Consider the following 27,182-nt stretch of genomic DNA (forward strand, 5'->3'; position numbering starts at 1 on the left):
AACAGCAAATAAAAAAATAATTTAATTAAAACCGTCGTGTTCTTGAGTTCATGAACTCAATGTTTAATTTTGATTTTAAGACCATTTTAAAAGAAACGTTATATATGAAATAGATTGTAAAAGACTCCTATAAGCTATATGAATTCTCAATTTAACAAGAAACAACTTACAGAATTCAAATTTCACGATGAACTCAATTGTTGACTTTTGCTTCAAAAAGCTATGACTCGAAAATTGAACCTCTATACGATGAATTGGACTATGAAATTTGACAGATAGCTTGAGAAGAAGATTCTAAACACGACTGCATTTACACATTTTTCAAATTGATTAAAAATCGGGTTTTAGCCAAAAAGATACGCGTGCAGGGGAAATAACAAGGTATTTCTTCATTTTCTGATTAATTCCAAAAATATTTGGCAGTTTATAGAATTTGTGATGTTGATAAGAATACTGGAAGATAAAATGGTTTTTTCCCAATAATGTGAACTGATCGATTTCAATATATTGAAGATGAGTGGTTGTCGACTAGCACTAATAAGCAGGAACAAAAATAAATAAAAGAAATAAAAATTGAAAGAAACTTTTAACAAAATCAGATAAAACCAAAACTTGGAAATTGACTTGTAAGAAAATTTGGATCCTAACTGTGGTATGAATCGACATCTATAATAATCAGTTAGACAGATTGAGCAGGAAGATAGAGACACTAAACAGAATACATGAATATATGTAATTATATACGAAATATATCTGTATCTTTATATTTATACGGAGTATATCTGTATATGTTATTTTATCTTTAATAATATCAATTACTGATATAGGTTTATTAATAACATCCATTAATATTGTGAATTTTATTAAGAATACTAATAATAATAGAATTTATAATAATAATTATATTAATAATAATTTTATCAAAATTTACCCTAGAAGAAATAAAATAAAAGTAATGAATATATTATTAATGATAGTTATAAAAGTAATACTAATTAGATTACTATTTGTAATAATAATATTTATGTATTATCTATTGATATTAATATTAATAATATATATATCATTGACCTTAATAAAATATTTTTATTATTAATGGTACTAATAATATTATTAGTTATAATAACATTAATTTTACTGATAATAATAATATTAACAATATATATATATATATATATATATATATATATATATATATATATATATATTTATATATATATATATACACACTTTATATAATAATAGTAATGATATAATTATTAATATTAATGTTAATGAAAGTAATGATAATAATATTAATATAACAATTATATTCAAACTTGTAATTAAGTTTAATATAATGCCATTCATTAATTATATCATATTTACTAATTATAATATATTGAATCGTTAATATTTATTAATTACAATATAATAATACCTATGTATTGAATATATATACATAGATTCATTTTAAATTACAAATTTATTTACAAACAATTGTTCGTGAATCATCGGGAATGGTCGAAGTTAAATGCTTGGATGAAAATAGTTTAAAATTTTGAGATTTAACATTACAGACTTTGCTTATCATGCCGAAACCATATAATGATTAATTTTAAATTTGGTCGAAAATTTTCGGGTCGTCACAGTAATCATAATAATTAGATGTTACTAATATTAGTTTTAATTATAATAATACTAATAATAATAATAATATTAATGATAATACTAATAACTATTTGAATGATAATAATAATAATAATAATAATAATAATAATAATAATAATAATAATAATAATAATTATAACCTTAACGATAATAACGATAGTAATAATAATAATAAAAATAACAATAATATCTTTTATTAATAACGACAATGATAATAATAATAATAATAATAATAATAATAATAATAATAATAATAATAATAATAATAATAATAATAATAATAATTAGATTATAACGACGATAATAACGACGATAATAATAATCATTTTTAATAATAATACAAAAATTCAATTGACTATAACTTCTAAACCGTTCATCGAAACCATTCGATATCTAAATGAAAAGTTCTCAAATTTTCACTAGCTTTCCAATGACATGCATATCATATACCTTATCTTAATAGCATATGTATTTAATTCAAGATTCGACATAACCTATCTAACGACAATAACGAATGTATAAGCATGCATAATCCTATATATATACTCGAGCACTAGTCAGGGATACACTAATAATATATAAAAGTTAAGTTATGAGTGCTCACGTATCAATATTGAGATTCAATATTGCAGGAAAAGTACGTAGACGCAACGGAGATGATAAACACTAGTTTGACTCACGAGCAATACTCCCGAACCATACCCATAACCTCCATAGCTATAACCCATAATTTTCTTAGCTCTATTCCGCTCGAAAAACAATTTCGAAATCACTCGGACAGCACTCCGTCGTAATATTTTATGTATACTAATAATATCTTGAAATAATATGGAGTAAATATATATATGTAAATCGATTGAGAGAGGTTAGAGAAAAATATTTTCAAGTTTCTATGAAATAATGAAACCTATTGAATTCTATTTATAATTGACTTTTGAATTATTAAAGTATGAATTATTAAAGTGAATTATTAAAGTATGAATTATTAAAGTATAAATTATTAAAGTGAATTATTAAAGTATGAATTATTAAAGTGAATTATTAAAGTATGAATTATTAAAGTGAATATTAAAGTATGAATTATTAAAGTGAATTATTAAAGTATGAATTATTAAAGTGAATTATTAAAGTTAAAGTAAAGTAAAAATAAAGTAAAGGTAAAGTTTAAATATAGTAAAAAGAGAAAACTATGTACCTATAATATGCGTATAAATATATATAATATTAATTTAAATCGTTATATATATTTAATAAAATAAAATATAAATATCTTTATCATACTGGTTAAGTAATGAGTTGTCAAAAGTGGTTCTAGATACTTATAAAAGTTATATACGTTTTAATAATAAAGTTCTTTTTAAATTGAAAACGTTTTTGTACGTTTGAAACTAAATCAAATAAATATGATAATTTTGTTTTCCAAAACTAAATATATTTAAGAATCATTTTGTTTAAAGGTTAAAATAATGGAAATCGTTATATCATAAAATGTTTTAGAAAAGTAGAATCATATATATTCATAATAGGTTTCAAGTTTTTAAATTACAGTCTGTTGGTGAAGCATGCGATAAAATTCAAAGGTTAAATAAACGTATGAAATCATCTTAATGAAAAATGTCGAGTTACTTAACTTGTCGATATCCAACATCTAAGTTATTTACACTTCACGTTCTTACTTATAAATCACTTTACCATTTTCCGAATGTTGTCAAAAAGAATAGATTTCTTAAATCACAGTGGACCTCATAACATAGACCCGTAATCATATCATAATGTATCTGATAAATCAATTATTTGATATTATCTTCCAATTCCATCGATAAACATATTGAAACAAATACGTTCATGTAAAGTATTATACGTTTAATACTTTATTAATATTCTCAAGTTATAATATATATATATACATATTTATTTATATATAACGGTTCGTGAATCATCAGAATTTGGTCGAGGTTATAATGAATGTATGAACACAATTTAAAATTCTTGAGATTTAACTTAACAAACTTTGCTTATCGTGTCGGAATAATATAAAGATAAAGTTTAAATTTGGTTGGAAATTTTCGGGTTGTCACAGTGCCTACCTGTTAAAGAAATTTCGTCCCGAAATTTGAATGGGATGGTCATGGCTGACAATAAGTATGTTTTCATGATGTATACAAGTTGGAAATTAGAGTTTTATTATCATTAAGTAATATAGATAAAGCAATTTGATTTTTGTGAAGAGTACGAGTGAAGTTATCACAAAAGAATGAAATGAGTAAATGCACGTTCTTTTTAACCAATGACATAGTCACGGTTGATTTTCGGAATTCAAGAAATTTAGAGAAAATCTTCGTAATAAGATTTGGTTCTTCGGTAATTAAGGAAGTTAGGATCTGCTTTGATTAAATGCGATATTCTGTTTTGATTTCTCTGTCGGATATTTTACTATATATCCACCCCCTTCGTTTCCTTATTTCCACAACTCACACCTTTTATTCTTTCTCCCTCAATTCATACTTTATAGCATTCGCTAATATGCTCCATCCAGTTCTGATTCTTGATATACTCCTAACTTTCATATCTGTCATTCTTCTTTTTCATCTGCCGCCGGAAGAATCTATTTACTTCTACTATACTCTTGGTTTTATAGTGTTTTTAGTTCTCCCGTGTCTTTATATTGCTATATGCATCGATATATATGGTTTGTAATTTCTGGGTTGTTGTTGGGTTTTATATCTTCCCTTATACTTCAAAGTCCATGCTTTTATCTTCTATAATCATTGTCATCCACAGTTAATACTCCCTCCTATTTGCTGCGATTTATACTCCAATTTCTATTTTGGAGCTTTGTCCTTTCGTTTCTTCTTTTTGCGATTAAGCATCGCTTGTAATGGTCCATAATTCGCAGATCTAAATTTCGGAATGAACATTGTTAATGTTCTAAGAAGGAAATGGTAATGGCGCGGTCTTGATTTGTTAAATTACCAGAATACCCTGGAAAAGACCGAATCATCAAGAAATATTTTCTTAATACTTTAGAGGTTAAATAGAATACAAGAATCGTGTAACATGGCACATGATGATGTTATGATCTGTGAATCATCACGTTTCATTTAAAAACTCAGCATGACTTACTGTAATATAATCACGTTGATCAAGTGTCATTATATTATACTAACTCATGCTTCAGTTCCCAACACTACTTCAATAGTATACATATTTTAAATTCAAATTTTTCAGAATTTAGAAACTAAAATAGTTTCTTTTATGATGTAATACAGAAAGCGCAAAGAGATAAATGATTTCGAATAACAATAGTTATGAAGATATCTTTAGAAACATTGAAGATATTTATAATGAAAGATATGATGATATCTTAGAATATCTAAGATCAGAAGATGATGAAGAATATTATTCACAAAGGTTTAGAGTCAGGAGTAAGGTATTTGATAATAATTTCAGCAGACACTGAATCATTTGGATTCTTTGAAGGCAGGTTTAGTCTTTGTGATTTGTCCACAGCCTCCTTCATGGTTTGCTTAATCCGTTTTCTAGTTCCAAACCTTCTCTTTTTCTGAGCTTTTCCAACACACTATCCTTTATTATCAAACTTTTGACTGTTAAGGTCGTTTACAGTTTTTGCTGCTTCATCAGCATTTTTCAAACTTCGGAGAACTAGTTCGCAGTTTAGGGTGTTTTTCAGAAACTTCACATTCAAAGTATATAAGTCAAGGAGATAGACATTATATATACACCTATAACCGTTGGCGGAGACATGCTGCAAGATTTCAAAATACTGATTGCTGATTCTCAGTAATTGGCATGACAATTCTTGTTACAAGATGCGGATGAGTAAATGATGGGGTTTCGATAAATATAATGACTTTTCGGAAAGTCAAAGATCAGTGAAGTTGTTGGTAAGTTTATTTCTAATGTGGTGAGACATAAAAGGTTCTCCGGTAACGATGACGAAAGGGCAACGTCTATATCAAGGTTATAATAAGACTGTTTCAACTGAAAAGTCGAAGTTGACTTGCTGAAGCTGTGACAAAACTCACTAATTTGAAAAGGAATCGCAAAGTTATTTTTGCTAATAAATGCCAAAGGGTCTGACACGGATACATGTTAAATTATGACTCTAGTTTCGACAGCTTTTCAGATGCAAGACTGTGGTTAATATGTGGTTGGATCATCATCTCGATTGTTCGTTATTTGAAGTGTCTTCAGGAATTTCGAAGGGTTTTGAACATAGATTGTAATCGTTAATATACATATGATGTTCTAACACAGTTTTGAAGTCAAAGTATAGCTTGTGAAAGATGTAAGGATCTAAGAGTGATGATTTTGGTCATATCTCGAGTTGAATTCTGAGATTTCAAAATCAGAATATGTAATTAAATTTTGAATGAGTATGGTTGTTTTGATTTCTATAAAAGAATGTATATTGTTGTGAAAGTAGGGAGTATAATGGATGATTTGCTGAATCAGATTCGAAGAATGTAACATATTAATTGTGAATTTATATATCTCTCGGGTATTACCTACCCGTTAAAAAAAATTCACAATTAATATTTTGTACAAAAGAATTTTATTACAGTCTTTATGAAAATATATATATGTATATTTTCTTCAGATGTAATATAGATTTAATGAGTTAATGTTAAATTAAACTCATTTGATTTACGGTTGAAACTAGAATTGAATAATCCCTAAAGGCTTTAAAAATTACATAACTTTTACGGAGTATTTCTTTAATGACATTGAAATTATGAATCAATACTTCATTATTTGTTGATGTATGATGTTCGGTTCGTGGAATTCTTGTGAATTTCGCAAAGTACGAATGATGTTATTTGAAAAGTTCCGAGTACATCGATGATGAAAGTGTAAAATCAAACATATATTTAAATAATACACTTGATTTATTATGAGATGGAATTTATTGAATTAAAATAGAGATTGTAGTTAACGATGGTTAAGTTGTTAAGAAAGGATGTACATCTTAGCATATTAGTAATATGAATTTAATCGAGTAGTATTTACCCTTATTTAATTCATACATAATAGCTTAGTACGAAAGATTTATTTTGATCTCAATATATATATATATATATATATATATATATATATATATATATATATATATATATATATATATATATATATATATATATATATATATATATATATAAATATAATATACATATAATTTCTTCAGAGGGAATGAGTTAATACTTCATAACTCGTTGATACAATATACTCGTTATTGATTCGTAATGATGTCCACGGTGATTCTTGAACTGACGGAGTTTGTGATGTTATAGGTGCTGCTGATTCTGATGACACTGACGGCACTGACTGTGATGGTGATGCTACGGTACTGTTGATGCTGTTGGTAAAACAAGTCTAGCTTATAAATCACGCATCATTCTTGTCAGGGTTTCTACTCTTCCTTCTATCATTTCGATTCACTCATCTGATTTATGGTTAGGGTTAGAATAGATAATCTCTAAGACTTTAGAGATTCTATAATCGCAGCGGAGTGTTTCTCCAATGAAGTTATGAATCAACACTTCATCGTTTGTTGTTGTTGGTATTCCTTTGTATCTACAGGGCGTATGACATTGGTGCTCGTGGGACAGATTGTAAAGTTGAGGTTTACGACGCGGTTGTGGTTGGGGGTGGTAATTGTACTGTTGGCATTGATGATGGTAGTACTGGTTATGCTGCTGGTGCTGGTGTTTGTAACCTTTGCACCATATTCTCCAAAGCCACTACCTGAGCGCGAAGCTCGTTGACTTCTTCTATTACACCGGGGTTATTGTCGGTTAGGACGAGCGGATAAATAAAATCTAGAATTTGATGTAGTATATAATCATGATGAGATACTCTGGAAATGAGAGAGAAAATGGTGTTTCGGACAGGTTCGCCGGTAAGTGCTTCGGGTTCTTCGCCAAGAGGGCAATGTGTTGGATGGAAAGGATCGCCTTCTTCTTGTCTCCAATGATTGAGAAGGCTACGAACCCATACCCAATTCATCCAAAATAGATGATGGCTGATTGGTTGATCCATTCAAGTCACACTGCTTTCGGAGCTTGAGTGGGATTCCATATCGGAATTCGAGGGACTTGAACTAATGACGAATTCCATTTCGTTCGATTGAATAAAGGATTTTTCGATATGAAATGATTTTTCGGCTATCGGGTGGTATTCTAGTTACATAGAATATCTATATATATAGCGCAAAAGATTTCGTAGATTACGGAGGAATTTACGGGATATGTCAGGCAAAGTTTACAGCAACAGATATGCTAAGATATGAATTTTTGTCTATACACTATTCATGCAATCAATGCAGAAAGACGTGTGTCTAGACTAAGAATGATAAGCAGGCAATTTCCGACAAAAATGATAAGCAAAACTTTTGACAATACAGACACGGTCGAAGTCCCGACTCACTAATGCATCCTAACGACTATCAGTTAGACACACTAATGCAGACCTGGTTCGCTAAGACCACCGCTCTGATACCAACTGAAAGGACCCGTTCATATACATTATAAACGATTCACAATAGTTGATTACATCGCGAGGTATTTGACCTATATATGATACATTTTACAAACATTGCATTCGTTTTTAAAAGACAAACTTTATTCACATCTAAAGTTGACGGCATGCATACCATTTCATAATACATCCAACTATAAGTGACTTAATAATAATCTTGATGAAATCAATGACTCGAATTCAACGTCTTTTAAAATATGCCATGAATGACTCCAAGTAATATCCTTAAAATGAGCTAATGTACAGCGGAAGATTTCTTTCAAACCTGAGAATAAACATGCTTTCAAGTGTCAACCAAAAGGTTGGTGAGTTCATTAGTTTATCATAATCATTCATTTCCATTATTTTAATAAACGACAAGATTTTTATTAAACATAATTCCAATAGCAGAATCCTCTCGTCTGCATAAAGGTAAAATCATTTTCAATAATATAATAGACCACAAGATTTTCATTTTTCATAAACATAATCCTCAAGCAGAATCCTCTCGTCTGCATTAAGGTAAAATCATTCATATGGTGAACACCTGGTAACCGACATTAACAAGATGCATATAGAATATCCTCAAAACAGAATCCTCTCGTCTGTATAATAGAATCCTCTCGTCTGTATAAAAATCGAAGTACTAAAGCATCCGTACCTAGGATGGGGTTTGTTAGGCCCATAGATCTATCTTTAGGATTCGCGTCAATTAGGGGTACTTTTCCCTAATTCTTAGGTTACCAAGCTAAAAAGGGCGATATTCGGTATTCATAATCCAACATAGAATGTAGTTTCAAGTACTTGTGTCTATTTTGTAAAACATTTATAAAAACAGCGCATGTATTCTCAGTCCCAAAAATATATATTGCAAAAGCATTTAAAAAGGGAGCAAATGAAACTCACAATACTGTATTTTGTAGTAAAAATTCATATGACGTCATTGAACAAGTGCAATATTGGCCTTGAATTCACGAACCTATATTAATTATATATATTTATATGTTTGATCAATATCTGTCTAACAATTTAGGTCAAGTCGTAGTGTATCACAATCCTAATGCTCGAGACTAAATATGCAAAAGTCAACAAAAGTCATATTGACCAAAATGTCTTCCAAAATTTATACATGATTATTATATAGTTTAAATATAGTCGTTTTATTTATTTAAATATTTTTAATAGATTTTATTAAAGTAAATAATATAGTTCTTTTATTAATAAATAAAATTTTATATTAAAATTTATATAATAAAAATATACTTTTATATATCTTAAGTAATAAAATTTATAAAGTTCATTTAATATCATAAAAATAATATAATAGGTATTATTAATGTAATTATATTATACGTAGTAAAATATCTTTGTATCACATATTTATTTAATAAAATAATATTGATAATAATAATAATAAGTAAAAGTTGTATTATTTTTTAATAATTATTATTATTCTATTAATAAAAATAACAATAATTATATTTTCTAAAAATGATAAAATGATAATTTTTATTAACAATAGTACTAAAATGATAATAATAATAATAATGATGTTTCATATTAACAATGATATTTTTATTAAAAAATATAATGATAGTTTTAATATTAATAATACTTTTAATAATAATAATAGTAAAATAATTAAAACGATATTTTTCCTTTAAATCAATATCTTACAATATCTTAAATTCATCATGATACTCATACTCATTATTTCCTAATCGCTTTGTTTAATAGCTTTTAGTCATCTTTTATATCGCGTTCATATTAATAATAATAATAATAGTAATCATAATAATTAGATGTTACTAATATTAGTTTTAATTATAATAATACTAATAATAATAATAATATTAATGATAATACTAATAACTATTTGAATGATAATAATAATAATAATAATAATAATAATAATAATAATAATACTAATTATAACCTTAACGATAATAACGATAGTAATAATAATAAAAATAACAATAATATCTTTTATTAATAACGACAATGATAATAATAATAATAATAATAATAATAATAATAATAATAATAATAATAATAATAATAATAATAATAATAATAATTATAATTAGATTATAACGACAATAATAACGACGATAATAATAATCATTTTTAATAATAATACAGAAATGCAATTGACTATAACTTCTAAACCGTTCATCGGAACCATTCGATATCTAAATGAAAAGTTCTCAAATTTTCGCTAGCTTTCCAACGACATGCATATCATATACCTTATCTTAATAGCATATGTATTTAATTCAAGATTCGACATAACCTATCTAACGACAATAACGAACGTATAAGCATGCATAATCCTATATATATACTCGAGCACTAGTCAGGGATACACTAATAATATATAAAAGTTAAGTTATGAGTGCTCACGCATCAATATTGAGATTCAATATTGCAGGAAAAGTACGTAGACGCAACGGAGATGATAAACACTAGTTTGACTCACGAGCAATACTCCCGAACCATACCCATAACCTCCATAGCTATAACCCATAATTTCCTTAGCTCTATCCCGCTCGAAAAACAATTTCGAAATCACTCGGACAGCACTCCGTCGTAATATTTTATGTATACTAATAATATCTTAAAATAATATGGAGTAAATATATATGTAAATCGATTGAGAGAGTTTAGAGAAAAATATTTTCAAGTTTCTATGAAATAATGAAACCTATTGAATTCTATTTATAATAGACTTTTGAATTATTAAAGTGAATTATTAAAGTATGAATTATTAAAGTATAAATTATTAAAGTGAATTATTAAAGTATGAATTATTAAAGTGAATTATTAAAGTATGAATTATTAAAGTGAATTATTAAAGTTAAAGTAAAGTAAAAATAAAGTAAAGGTAAAGTTTAAGTATAGTAAAAGTAGAAAACTATGTACGTATAATACGCGTATAAATATATATAATATTAATTTAAATCGTTATATATATTTAATAAAATAAAATATAAAATTTTTTATCTTTATCATATTGGTTAAGTAATGAGTTGTCAAAAGTGGTTCTAGATATTTATAAAAGTTATATACGTTTTAATAATAAAGTTCTTTTTAAACTGAAAACGTTTTTGTACGCTTGAAACTAAATCAAATAAATATGATAATTTTGTTTTTCAAAACTAAATATATTTAAGAATCATTTTGTTTAAAGGTTAAAATAATAGAAATTGTTATATCATAAAACGTTTTAGAAAAGTAGAATCATATATATTCATAATAGGTTTCAAGTTTTTAAATTACAGTCTGTTGGTGAAGCATGCGATAAAATTCAAAGGTTAAATAAACGTATGAAATCATCTTAATGAAAAATGTCGAGTTACTTAACTTGTCGATATCCAACATCTAAGTTATTTATACTCCACGTTCTTACTTATAAATCACTTTACCATTTTCCGAATGTTGTCAAAAAGAATAGATTTCTTAAATCACAGTGGACCTCATAACATAGACCCGTAATCATATCACAATGTATCTGATAAATCAATCATTTGATATTATCTTCTAATTCCATTGATAAACATATTGAAACAAATACGTTCATGTAAAGTATTATACGTTTAATACTTTATTAATATTCTCAAGTTATAATATATATATATATACATATATATACATATTTATTTATATATAACAGTTCGTGAATCGTCGGAATTTGGTAGAGGTTATAATGAATGTATGAACACAATTTAAAATTCTTGAGATTTAACTTAACAAACTTTGTTTATCGTGTCGGAATAATATAAAGATAAAGTTTAAATTTGGTTGGAAATTTCCGGGTTGTCACACCATAAAGATCTAAGAGTTGTACTTGTAATGCAATTGGTACCCGCTACCTACCAATAGACTCCATAACTGCTAGCTGATCAACAGATGTGGCTATGGAACCTCTATGTGGATCTTAGGCTTTCGTAAATTAATTGTTTTTTAAAAATATTATAAAAACTTGGGTAGTTAATTTATTAAAAGCTCAATATCGAAAATACTAAATTGAATCTTATATCTGTTGTAGATATCAAATAATAAAAACGTAAACCAAAACACACTTCCTTCTTTGTTGGAGAAGGATAAACTCAATGTTCAAACTTTCTAGACTGGCACTGCAACCTGAGAATTGTTCTCAAGCATAATTGGAAGTTGAATAAAGTTTAGAACCTATATCCTTTCTTCCTGTTGTGGCAGTTGCTGCTGCTCAGCAAAATGATTATCGAATGTTGTTCGATGATCAGGAAAAAATAGGATTGAAAGGTGAAAAAGAATAAGCCGAATACTTTGTGGAAAGCAAATGAAAAATCATTTGCTAGGAAAAATATTCCACCTTTCAAGAAGGAAAGCCCAATAAAAGACGCCGAATGTTTTCCATTGTGAAAAGGTTGGCAATTGGAGAAGGAAGTTGTCCTATCTTCCAATCTGAGCTGAGAAAAGGCAACGCTGGTGAGACTAGCAAATCAGGTATATTCCATATATAGTTATATACTTCTTCTAGTGATTCCTAGATCTTTGTTAACTGGTTGTGGCCTTCACACCTGTAACAATATGAAGGGAATGAGAAGAAGTAATAGACTGAAGAAAGACACACTAGATTTGCAAGTAGGCAAGGGGGATCAAGCTTTTGTTAAAGCTATTGGTACCTCTGAACTTACTTCTCTAAGTGGTCTTATTGTTTTGTTGGAACAATAGCATTATGCTCTCAATACTGCGAGCGACATAGTTTGAAAGATGCTAGTTTTGAACTTGCATTTACACACTTAGGTATTTCAGTTTCTAAGGATAATATATTTATCTTAATACCTATCCACGTGATGGTATTTTTGAAATTGATATGCATAGTGTAATTTCAAATGAGAATTCTGTGTATACCTACATCGCCAAAGTCTTCAAGCAAGACTTGAATAAGACCTATCTATGACATTGTCATATTGGTCATATAAACAAATAATGCATTTCATGACTCCAATCCAATGGACTTTTGGAATCAATTGACTCTGAGTCATTTGATGTATGCGAGTCATGTTTATGTGAAAAGATGACAAATGCTTCTTTCTCCGATTTAGGTAAAAGAGCTAAAGATCTTTTAGGACTAATACATACTGTTGTATGTAGCCCTTTAAGAATAATGTATAGATTTAGTTAATTTTACTTCATTACATTTACTGATGAGTATAGTAGCTATGATTATATTCACTTGCTGAAACATAAACATAAAGCTATTTTAACATTCAAAAGTATTCCAAAATGAAGTAGATAATCAGCTTGGAAAGACCATTAAAGCACTTCCCTCCGATGGAGTAAGTAAGTTTATGAGTCAAGAGTTTTTTGGACCACCTAAAGAATTGTGGGATTGTCTCATAGTTCACTCTACCTTACACACCACAACATGATGGTGTGTCTGAGTAAGAGGAATCGAACTTTACTTGATATAGTTTGATTTATGATGAGTCTGATTTCTCTACTACCGTCTTTTAGGGATATGCATGAGAGTCTGCTCAGGCATACTCAATGTGATTCCAACTATGAAGGTAGAAAAGACACCATATGAGTTATGGCATGGGAAGAATCCCAAGTTGTCTTATCTGAAAGTCTGGGGTTGTAAAGCGTACGTGAAGCATGACACTTCAAACAAATTAGAACCCAGAACTATCTAATCTTACTTTGTACAATATATAAAGGAAACAATGGGTTACTACTTTTACTACCAAACTGAAGACAACGTATTTTCTGCCCGGTTTGCTAAATTCCTGGAAAGAGATCTTCTCTTACAAGAAGTCAGTGGGAGTAAATTAGATCTTGAAGAAATTCAAGTACTTTAAAGTAACATACCTTCAGTAAGCACTAGCAATCCACACGTTGAAACTGACCGTACTGTTGGTGAGCCAGAACGTGTTACATCTGCACTTTATAGATCTAGTAGAACTCATCGGCTTATGAGGTTTAATTATCTGATTAATTCAGATAAACCTCAACTAAGGGATTATGATGAACCCTCTAGCTGCGTGAGGCCATATCAGATCCTGAATCTAAAAATGACTAGATTCTATGAATACAGATATGCAATCCTTGAAGGATAATCAAGTATGAGACTTGATTGATCTTCTACCCACTTGTAAGACAATGAGGTAAAAAAAAATGGGTCTTCAAAGGAAGACTGATATGGACGGTAATGTAAACACTTTTAAAGCTCGATTGGTGACAAAAGGTTATGATGAAAGTTTTTCACCAGTCGTGAGCCTTAAAACAATTAGGATACTTATTGCCATGTTTACTTTTCATGATAATAAAATATGGCTAATGGATGTCAAAATCACTTTCCTAAATGGTGACCTAAGCGAGGACGTATATATGGTTCAGCCGGAAGGGTTTATGAATCCTAAGCATCCTAATAAAGTATGGAAGCTTCTAAAATCCATTTATGGATTAAAGCAAGCATCCAGGAGCTAGAATCTTAAGTTTAATGAGAAAATCAAAGTGTTTAATTTTTCTCAAAACCAAGATAAGCCCCGAGTTTACATTAGAGCTAGTGGGAGCAAAGTAGTCTTCTTGATCTTATATGTTGATGGCATATTATTTATTAGAAATAACATTCCAACTTGCAAGATGTCAAGTCTTGGCTTGGAGAATGTATTTCTATAAAGAATCTTGATGAAGCTACTTATATTATTGTAATGAGGATCTATACAATAGATCCAATTGACTTATTGATTTGAATCAAAGTACATACATTATCTTGCAGAGATTTAACATGCAAAACTCCAAGCATGGAGCTTTGCCAATGCAAAAGGGCATAACCGTGAGAAAGTCTCAAAAGTCCTATCACAGCAGATGAGATGAGACAAATGAAATGTATCACATATGCTTCGGCTATATGATCCATTACGTATGCCATGATATGTACTATACTCGATGTTTCGTTAGTTTTGAGTTTGACGAGTCATTGTCAACATAATCCAGGTGAAGTACATTGGATTGTTGTTATGAATATTCTATAGTATTTGCAGAGTACTAATGATATGTTCTTGGTTTACGGTGGTTTCGAAGAAGAGTTAAGTATTAAGTTTTATACTGATTCTAGTTTCCAAACTGATCAAGATGATTCTTGATCCAGTCACGTTGTTTCTTTGTCATGATGGGCAAGACAGTTGATTGGAAGAGCTCTAGGCAGAGCACTATTGAACAATCTACAACAAAAGCAGAATACATTGTTGACTGAGAAGCTGCTCAGAAAGCTGTTTGGATAAGGAAGTTTGTTGTTATACTCAGAGTAGTACACAACATTTAATCTTCTATAATATGTACTATGATAGTTCGAGTGTTAATATACTTTTGAAAGAATCACATGTACATAAAAGTATCTAGCACATTCTTCAAAAGCTTGACTACAATCATTAAGTCATTAAGAGGAATGATATTAGTATTCTTAAAGATTCATACAAATGATAATGTGGCTGACCCGTTCATGAAGCCCATGATACACAACAAGCATGATGATCATTCTAGTAATACTAGACTTCGTTATGCTGCTGATCTTTTTCATTTGTAATTTAGTATTTGGATATTTTTGGAACATTAAGCAGTTTTATATTAATGAATTGATATATAGTTGGTATGATCGTTTTCATTTATATCACTGTGTTCTATATTAGCATATTTAATCCATGAATAATTGTTGATTATTCAAAATCTCCATAATCGGTCATGTTATGGGAATAACATGAATTAAGATTAATGTGAAATTTTGGTTATATTCATTGATGATGAATAGTTAACTTGTTGAGACCAAAATTCATATGTATTCATTGATGATGAATATTAGAATGACCCAACCATGAGATGTCACTACATGGATCATAGTCAGTAGTAAATCTTTTAGTGTTTATGTCTTTGTGTCCTTAGACTTGAGATGCACGCCCGTCTTGATGAGTGTAGCATTGTATTTTGATATGGTTAAACGATGTCCTGAATAAGGCTGTTATAAAGGTCATTATTGGGTATAATGTAAAGCTCGTGATAGACACGTGTATGCAATATAGGATTTGTTCCTCTAAAATGTTTGGAGTTAGATACTTTTTGAGCTCATTGATAAATGAATAAGATATTTGTGTGGCCACACCCAGATGTAATTAAGATGATACTTAATTAATTTGGTGATCTAATTCAGTTCTAAGATCGAGAAACAAAATTGTTAAACAAATGAGAATGACCGATGATCCATATCTCAAGTTTAACTAAAGTATCTGAAACAAAAGGACGAATGACATTTAACACTTACCATAAACAGTTTCGAGAAACTACCCTCACGTGAATTTGGGGACAATGACGTGTTGCTAGACGCTTACCATTGTTTGTATAGTTACTTGGTGTTGTGCCATGCACAAGTGGGAGTCTGTAGGATTAATGTGCAAGGTACAACATATAACTATATGGCCAACTTCATTTGAGCCTTCGGGGTCACACACATATACACCGGGACGTCAAATAAAAAATATATATGATGTATATATATTACTCAAGTAACAAAATAGTAAATCGAAATTTAATTCATTTACTATTTATATGAATAGTAAATGAAACGAAATTAATTAATTTACTATTCATATGAAAGCGACATGATAGAAATTATTAATTATAAGAACATACCCCTAAAGTATTTGAGAAATACGACTTTTTAAATATATAAGATCTTCAAAATCAACTTGATTGAAAAATAATTGTACTACGTATCTTTAAAAACGCGTATCAAAAGATTGGTTTACTTTGGCTATATATTATTTTGATATTCATTCTTATGGATGCAATTAAAAAAGAACACCCAAACTTTTTGATGAGAGCCACAAAGCGAAAGAAACCAATATACATGTTTTGTTTTTGAAGTACGAAAAAGAAAGAGTAATTTTTCTGTTTGTTTTCAGCCTTTGGGCTTTTAACGAAATCAGAACAAGAAAATTGCTAGTGTTTTTCTTTTCTTCTTTTTGTCTAACGCAAACCGATTCAACATCTTTGTTTTTGGTTCTAATTGAAAAGAAACATTACATATGCGGAGTATTATTATTATTATTATTATTATTATTATTATTATTATTATTATTATTATTATTATTATTATTATAATTTGATTATATTAATATAATAAGTTACTTGGGATTTGAACTAGCATCCATTGACGTTGTTTGAAGTGTAGTGTGGACTATCCTAATAGACGGTTATATTTTTGATCGTAGGTTTCTCTCCTTCAATCAGTTTCTTCAAGAAAGGTATATCGTTTACTCACTTTGTGAATTACATATTTTGACAATTATTAGTGGTGTAATTGGATCATTGGGAAAGATTAATCGTGTGCATGTTTTATTAAATAAGTGATTATTTAATCTTGTAAAAAGGTTTATATAATAATAAAATATTATTTTTAACTATCCGCTGCGTTAATCTGACTAAAAGTACACACGGTTTTCCAACATCCTCATCCATCGCAACGATGTTGATGTTTGTTGTACCATATGATTTTAACAGTTAGAGATAGATGAATGTTTTGCGCTTGAAATTAAATTCTTTTTCATGATACCACTATGAAGGTTATTAATATAATATGTTTTTTTTTCTCATTAATCTCAGTTTCACGTTAACATGTGTGTAAATTGTCATGCTATTTTTAGCTGCACATTTGTATCTACATACCAGACTATGCTAAAATGAACATGCATAAGTGCATTCTAAAGGAGTTCAGTAAGGTAAGACATATGATGCAATTCAGAAAAATATGTAAGAAATATTTGTCAAATGACATGACTCTACATGTACAAAATATACATATTGATGTTCCTTCTAAATTACTGAACGTAAGTTGGTATTAGCCAACAAAAGTGATAATCGTAAATGCTTTTATTAAACAATCTTGGGCCAAAGTGTACACTATGGTTTTTATTGTTTTTGACAGACTTCATTACTTCATGACCTTATAGTTCTAGGTGTTTTTGACTTCTTTTGACCTATTTTGACTATAGTTGACTTACAAATTCACTACAAACTGATATAATGTTATGTTTCTTTTGAAACAGCCTACTTTAACTATATTTGACTAACTTTGACTTATTTCAGGGTGTCAATATAGACTGTATTTATATGGGTCAAATAGAGTATAATTAAATGGGTCAAAGTGACTGTGGGAATTCAAGACTTGTATTCATTAAATGGGTCAAATAGACTATAACCAAATGGGTCAAAGTGATTGTATTTAAATGGGTCAAATAGACTATAACCAAATGGGTTAGTGATTGTATTTAAATGGGTCAAATAGACTATAGTTAAATGTGTAACTATATTTTGACATGTTAAACAAAGTTACACAAGTAACTATAATTAAATGGGTCAAAGTGACTGTGTGTAACCAATGCATGACTTGTATCCATAACGTTGCTTCTTTAAGATCTAATTTATCACCAGTTTGGAGAGATTTGGTGAACTTTCATGGTGACGATGTTATGATTGATGTGTGGATACTAAGTCGTGGAAGTGGAAATTGGTAGACGGATCACAAGTGTCCTTTCGGAATGATCAATGGGTGGGAGATTTCACCTTAAGGGATCGTTATTCTAATCTGTGTTGTTGTAATAGGAGACTTACACCATTTTGATGAAAGGTTTGCTTCCCCTTTTTATTTTTAATGAAATTCGCATCCTTTTCGCCAAAAAAATAATAATTTAAAATGGGTCAAATATATACTATAGTTAAATGGGAAACTAAATTTTGACTTGTTACAAAAAGTTACACCAGCGACTTCAAATTCACAAGTGACTTGGCATATAAAACTACAAGTGACTTCAAGTATACAAGTACTTCAAATACTCAAGTGACTTCAAACATAACTTCAAAACATGACTGCAATTTGAAAAAATATCTTCAAAACATGACTGCAATTTGGATAACATGACTTCAAATAACAAAACTGGACTGCAATACTTAACTAATCAAAACATGATTGTAAGAGAGAGTATTTGGACAATACTTGTGAAAAATGACTTAAGAATAACATGACTGTATTGCAGTCCAGTTTAAATGGGTCAAAATAGACTATATTTAAATGGTTCAAAGTAGACTATATTTAAATGGGTCAAAATAGACTATATTTAAATGGGTCAAATTATACTGCACACTTCAGCATATAAATCATGTTCTCATCATGGTACTAAAGATATGAGCATAGTTTACCAAGGAATCAATAAAAATGAACAAACAGATTTAATCCAATTCATAACTTGTAAACATGTTGACTTGTTACACAAAGATACTTTGTGTAACCAATCTGCCTTCATTTTGACTTGTATTCATGACTGCAAATACACAATTGACTTGTCTAACCAATTAAAAAGGTTACTTGTGTAGTTGCGTAAACATTCATGGTTGGTCAAAATACATACTGCATTAGCATAGACACATCATTTAATAGCAACATACATACGACATTAGCACAACATAACATACTGTGTTACATTTAACAGCAACAAAATTAATATTATAGCAGTAAAAAAACCAAACAAAATAGCTCAATTTGGATCAAGTTGTCTTCCATTCATTGGTGTTCATCCAAATACAATTGAATGCAGAAACAAGAAATTGATGAATACGACCAACACATAACTAACCTACCTATATAATTCTAGTTCTTTTTTACATAAAAAGCAAATACGACCCAACTTAAAACTAACATCTAGTGCTACCTTCTTGATTTACTTTCTAGTTCATTCTTCGGGTTCAACAACCCTGGAATTATCATCACTAAACGAGCACCCATAGGTGGGTCATACCAAGTTAAAAATCCAAGGAAACGAATTGGGAAAGACTCTGGAAATTGGTTTAGAAAGTTGGATTTTGATACAACTGAAGGCATGTTGATTTGGGGGTGAAGTTACGGGCCCAGAATAAAAAATGCTAAATTAGGGTATAAAATTGTTATTTCAAAAAGACAAAAAAAAACCCTTCGTCTGCTAGGCACGTGCTTCACTAAACTGAATGAAATTAACAGCTGTTAAGTATTGGGACCAAAACTGGACAAAGTTAAAAAGTTGGGACCAATGATAATCAATTTAAACTTAAAGTCTCAACTTGATTTTTGATACAAACATTGAGGACCAACCATGATATTTTTTCGATAAAATATGATGAGTTAGTTAATTTCATTCGTTGGCTCATTAATTAACGTCAAATTTGTAGGGAGTGGTGGAGTAGGCACTAATGGGTAATGATAGTATTACCCTATACAAACCAATCATCATCACTCATTATTATTCTCATTAACTACCTCTTAATACTCCCAACCAAACACACTTGATTATTAGTTAGTTATGAATTAGTTATTTCCAACCATGAAATACTTTATCTCCACGATTAAGTGTCACATCAGCATCACACTAGAATTTTATCACCATAACTAACTATGACTAAACACGTTCAATCATGACATACTTCCTCATAAAAATTGGAACTCACTATATTAATTAATTATTGTACGTTACAAATATAATAACTAAATGTACAACTCATGTTTACGAACAATTTGTCCTCAAAAATGTCGTAAAACGACATAATGCATAGCTAAACATCCAGGGCTAAATGAAGGCTAGCTATTCCCATCCAAGACCTCAAGGGCTAGAAGCAGGGCGACGAGAAGTTATCCATTGAGAGTGGCCTTATAGTGTGAGGTGTTATTGTAAGGGTTTAAGTTACTCGGTAGTCATATATACTTTTATTTTTGTTCCAATGTAGGCTATATACTATTGTAGGCTATATACTATTGTAGGCTATGTACTTTGAAAAAGTGTGCTAATGTAAACAAAAGGTGACCGGTTACCTAATAGACCGGTTAAACTGATTATATGTCATTTTTTTAAATTGAAAAAATTACACTTACAGTCCATGTGGTTTGCTCATTTTGCGTATGCAGTCCCTGAAACTACCGGACGTTAAAAAGGTTCGTTAGTCTAAACAACTTAATCTAGAAAACTTTCGTTTTCAAAAATCATAATCAATCATTTATAAAATTGGCGCTTCATCTGATTTCTGCTTCAACAAGACTTTCGTTTCCACTTACTTTACTCAATATTCAAAATCGAAGGGATTTCGAATTATCTTAAAATCATAATCCTTCATTCGTTCGTCTATTGTCATCGATATCAATCGTTTAGGTAGCCTTTGACTCGTTATTGTAATCGAGATCGAAATAGAATTCGTTCATCTTTCACATTGACGATTTTATTGTTCAGTTCTAATACGTTGACGATCTTAAATAGAAATCATTTGTCATTCGGGTCAGCTAGCCAGAAATCAAAATCAATCATTCTTGGGTCAGGTTAGTTAAATCTAAATCATTTTTAGTACTCATCTTCATATTCTATATATCAGGTTAACAAGTTAGCCGTAAATCGAAATAGTTTGTATATGACTATTTAACGGAAAAAATTAACAACGTTAGCATGTATAACAAATACCTTATTTTTCAGGTTAACAAGTTAAGTTGGTTTACATTAACACACTTTTTCAAAGTACATAGCCTACAATAGTATTTGTGTGTATATAACATACATTAGAACAAAAAAAAAAATATATGACTACTGAGTAGCTTAAACCCTTATTGTAATACTCATGTAGTAAATATTACTCTATATTATTATTATTATTATTATTATTATTATTATTATTATTATTATTATTATTACTATTATTATTACTATTATTATTACTATTATTATTATTATTATTATATTATTATTATTATTATTATTATTATTATTATTATTATTATTATTATTATTATTATTATTATTACTACTATTATTATTACTATTATTATTATTACTATTATTACTATTACTATTATTACTATTATTACTATTATTATTATTATTATTATTATTATTATTATTATTATTATTATTATTATTATTATTATTATTATTATTATTATTATAAGGACTAATCTAATATCAATATTTATTCCACTAAATTCGTTAACATAAGATTCATATTCAACAAAAAATTGAAGACGCTTTTGGCCTTGACACAATGAATGAATTACACAATCTTCACAATCTTTTTACTACTTTACCAATGAGACCTCAAATTCTTGGTTCGATTTTACATTGATAATGATAATGATGTTGCTATCACATATGCTTCTCAATCTAACATTATTAACTAAAATCATCTTCTCAACATGTAATAATCTATGGAAAATTCAACAATAATGAATTCGCATTCCTCATTTAGTTGAAATACTCAGAACTTATCAGTTGGTCGGTCTACTATGATTTATGGGTATGATCAAGCTGGAAAGATAACTAAAAGCGCTAAGCACTTGAACTATTCGCACAAATGAAATCTAGGAAAGCGAATGACTTTATGTTTGGTAGTGACAGTGGCGGATGAAAATTTTTCAACGGGGCAAATTATAATTAAAAGATTGAATAAAATCAATATAAGAACTTAAATCGTCGAACTTTAACATTTAGTTACAGTAAGTAAATTTTAGTTGTCGGGGGCGGCTAACCCTAGTTACTCTACATTGGATCCGCCCATGGCTAGTGTTGTGTTAGTATGCTTGCAAATAAGGTAAGTAAAAGAATCCATGCGCAACAGTAGTTCTCCGTTCTCGGTTAGAGTGTTTCTTTTGTTCCTAATTCTTTCGTGTTTGTCTCTATCAGGCGGCAACAACCCTCACCTCCATAGCCACAACATGGAGGAAAAGCTCCTTAATCCTCACTATAACTAATTAAAATTTATTTTTCATTTGCCAGTGAATTGGCTCCGCACGAGAATGGGATATTGGGATTCTTGCCTCATGTTCATGAAATGTAGACTCAAGTGATGACTTATGTGTTTTTATGAGATGTTCTGAATCAAATGTGGTTGAATATAATGCCATAGTTACAAGCTTTGTTGAAAATGGACAAGTTTAAACAGCATATGAGAAGTTAAGACTTATATGTCCATGTCATTTAGTTTCTAATTAGAATTTATAATCATGTTTATGTCGTAATTATCCCTTAGCGTCTTGCTAGGGATCGTTTATTAATATATTTGATTCTTTGGCCGTAAAAAAAAAGTTATATGTAGATAAGGTTTTGTTCCAACTCGTTCAAGATGGAACCAGATAATAGTTTGATTGAAGCTGACTGGACAGTTTGGCTAATTGGGCTACTGTTGGCCTATTTAGTTTGGGCCTTTTAACTAAATATTTAATTCCATGTTTGCATACAACTCTAACAACTAGCCAACTAGATACACCAAAATTGACCCAAGGATGACAACTGATTGATATTTAACAATAACAATGCTAATATAGTAGTATATTGGTCTAGATAATTGTTTGTGCAACTTGTATTATAATATAATATTATTTTATTTACATATCCAGCTATATAGTTTAAATAGTTTAAGGATTGATATGTACAAATCAACTTGTGTAAATTTTTCAAAGAACTGCACTAATCAAATTATTTAAAATAATTTAATCTTGTTAAGTGGTTAAAATAAAAATAGAAAAGTAGAACTCTTTTTTAAGGAGAATATATATATATATATATATATATATATATATATATATATATATTGAAAAGCTTTAAGGAGTATATATTTGTTGGTCACGTTTATCTTTTTGTTTTTATAAGCTATTCATATTCATATTTAAATCTATTCAAATTTAAATATAACTAGTTTATAACCCGCGAATTCGCGGGATTATACGATAAAAAAAATTGTTATACATCTGATGGCAAGGATTGTAATCAAATTTATACACGAACTACATGTTTCATCATTATGCTATTAACCACCTATAGAAATATAATTTAAAACCACCATTGCATGCTGCCTCTATACATACTAAACCAATATGCTATTTATCAACTCTTACTATTTGAGTTGCAAGTAAACAAACATGTAGAGTTCACACAGATTAGGTGAGTCACATAAGGTCAAAACAGTTTGGATCATCTTGTTTTGTCCAAAACTAATGTTTCTACATTAACAAATAGACTTCAAGTGGGCTCGATCAGTTCTACCTATTTCAATATTCCCTTCTTGCAATAAATACACTACTTGCGATTTCGACCCACCTGTATATAACTGTTAATTTCAACTCCTACCTTAAACAAAAACACCTCTATTGAATTAAAATGTTAGCAGTTAACTTGTCTATTAGGGATAATTCTTTTGACCCATTAACTTTTTGACAAAAATTACCCATTAAAGACTTTATTTAAATAGTGAATGTAACAAATAGAAGTTACCCATCTCAAGACATGTTAATTTACGCATCTCTGAGTTAGTGTACAGAGTTTTCTTTACCATCCAAGTTTACTCGGTTTGACTGTCTCAGCTCCATTCTGTAACGAAAACAGAAAAATATTACTATAACATTTAATTTGTGAAATTTTACATTTGTGTACATCTACTGTATTTATGTATACATAATTATAATTTTGGTTGCATCAATTATATAACTAAATTTATCACAAACATTCATGCAAATAAAGAAATTTATTAAACGTGGTTGGTATGGTGTACCTGCACAAGGTAAGTGAGCATATGAAGCATCAAATAGTTTTTCTATAACCCATCCACATTGCAGTTACAACTCTATCAATGACATTTTTTTGCTCTGTTTAGAGTCCTCGTGCTATCTCTTTTAGCTATGAACCTTTACCACCTGATCAATATCATTGTCAGTTTCACTTATCAATTATATCAAATTAACTAAAAGGCTAAATTAATATTCAAAGTTTTCGAGTATTGATTACTAGAGTCCCATCATCCGTTATTCTTCGATTCTCATATAACTCTGCATTAAGAAAAAAGTGGCTTCGAGTTTTACCTAAATTTCAACAGTATAATGCTAAGGTTTACGCCAAGATCGTTGACATCTTTGCTTAAACCAAATCTGAATCCCATGGATATTCAAACTATCAAATTTACAAAATACTACGGAGTCAGTTGAATACATATCAATAAAATCTCAATCGGAGAAAATTTTCAACTATATATAATAAAAGAAATGTGTATTTTTATAATAGCGTGCAGATATTGGATATCAGAATATAATCAAAGGTACCTTGGATGCATCAATGACATTACCGAAGTGAGAACCATCCTTAGTATACAAGTTAAGAAAAAAACCAGAAGTGTTAAAAACATACTCCGTAGTATACAAGATTCCACAAGATTCTCACGCTGCTTACTGTCTTTTTCTTGTGGAGCTGTATAATGGCGTATGGTGGCATATGCTACAGAAAAAATAGACATTATAGATATAGATATAGATATTAGATATAAAGCTTTATAACATTTAAAACAGATTTTGACTTGATGATGAAATAAAAGAAACGAAAGTCAAACAAACTAACTATGACTGTATTCAGTAAATATTTGTATAACTAAGCCCAGTAACTATTTGTATAACTAATCTTTAATTTCAAATTTGGCATAAAGAGCAGAAAAAGATAGCATGGAATTAGGATCAAACTAACACAGATATGTTATAGGTTTTAAACACACCAACTACACTCGTTTGAAGCCTTTGAGCCTTTCGAAATAACTATGTGAGTGAAACATATAACAGCTTCAAGCATTACTTCCAAAACAGTTGCATGTTTCACTTCATTGTGATTATGATCCTTCTCATTTTGCTAATCTGTTTGAAAAAAAAAATACATAGATGTCAAACTGTTATAAATAACATACAGGTTTAGCATAATCAATATGACTTTGAACATTATATACTTATACATTGCAAGCATTAGAACATTCAGGTTTAGCATAATCAATTAGATTATCCTACATTCTATTGTTTGTCATTGTTCATTACAAAGTGAGAGCTTGCATATGTTTAAAAAACCTATAAATACATATACCATACAAGATAGCACACATTAGGTAATCGAAAATAGGGCAAAATATCTTAGGGTATGAAATCGAAATTAGGGCAAACACAATTTGATTTAATAAATAGAACGTAAATCAGCTAATTAAAAAAAAAAAACCTTGAAATTAGGGCAAAGAATCACAAATATGGATAGCAGGATTATGATCATCGGAATTATGAATCGCTGATTGCAACATATAGCAGCAGTTCCTATATGGATTGAATCGCTAATTGTTGTATTTAACATAGTTTGTAAAATCGAAGTTATGTATATCATAATTAGGGCAAACGAAACCTTGATTGAAAGGTGTAATTTAAGCATGAACATAAGGATTTTGAAGGCTGCAACGATTTTTTTCTTGGATTGAATTGCTGAATTTTAAACATCAAAGGTTTTGATTCGGTTGTTTGAAAAAAGAAGCGTGCAGGGCAGTGTTGTAATTGGCTTTTTTGGGTGACGTTTTTTAACGATCCAACCCTCGTTACACCAAAATACGACCCAAAAAAAAAAAAAAAAAAAATATGAGGCAGCACACTGATCCCCGTGTCCAACTTACGCGAGCGGAAAACCCGCCTCCCGACACTTTTAAACGAAACCATTTTTACAACATGTCAATATATATAAAACTAAAGGAATTCCATGACGAAGAACAAGTTTTACAATACCAGGCCCACAACGGCCCGTCTTACGAATTTCGTTCAAAATTACAAGTTTCGACCAAAGAGTTTAACTTCCAAACGACATCTAGAGCATGGGGTTTGGGATTAAACTACCCAAACCTTGATCGAACTTTAAAAGCCATAAACTTCCAAAAGCGTCCCCCAACCAAAATAAACGGGAGAACACTAATCCAACCGAATACCTTTGCCCTTATCCAAGCCCGAGCCTAAAAAGGTAAACAACGAGAGGGTAAGCTAAAGCTTAGTGAATGCAATAATTATACACATACATATATAATCTATTCACCTGGAAACACTTACACAATACCGTATACGAGCTAGCAATTTAGCAACTATGCAATCACAATGCAAAACTAGATATCCGCAATCTCAA

General features: G+C 29.4%; 1 long non-coding RNA gene across 3 annotated transcripts; it reads right to left on the reverse strand.

Annotated features, from left to right (window-relative positions):
• Positions 1-24,123: 24,123 nt before the first annotated feature.
• LOC139898270 (uncharacterized) lies at positions 24,124-26,522 on the reverse strand. Of its 3 annotated transcripts, none has more exons than XR_011776936.1 (4): positions 26,247-26,522; positions 25,762-25,897; positions 24,775-25,490; positions 24,124-24,593 (listed from the first exon to the last, which is right to left on the reverse strand). It is a non-coding gene; the product is annotated as an uncharacterized lncRNA (long non-coding RNA). The 3 variants fall into 3 exon arrangements; XR_011776937.1 differs by having other exon boundaries at positions 24,775-25,169; positions 25,319-25,897; XR_011776935.1 differs by having other exon boundaries at positions 24,775-25,897.
• Between the last annotated feature and the right edge of the window lie 660 nt (positions 26,523-27,182).

Source organism: Rutidosis leptorrhynchoides, chromosome 3 (assembly GCF_046630445.1).
Source record: "Rutidosis leptorrhynchoides isolate AG116_Rl617_1_P2 chromosome 3, CSIRO_AGI_Rlap_v1, whole genome shotgun sequence".
Classification (NCBI taxonomy): domain Eukaryota; kingdom Viridiplantae; phylum Streptophyta; class Magnoliopsida; order Asterales; family Asteraceae; genus Rutidosis; species Rutidosis leptorrhynchoides.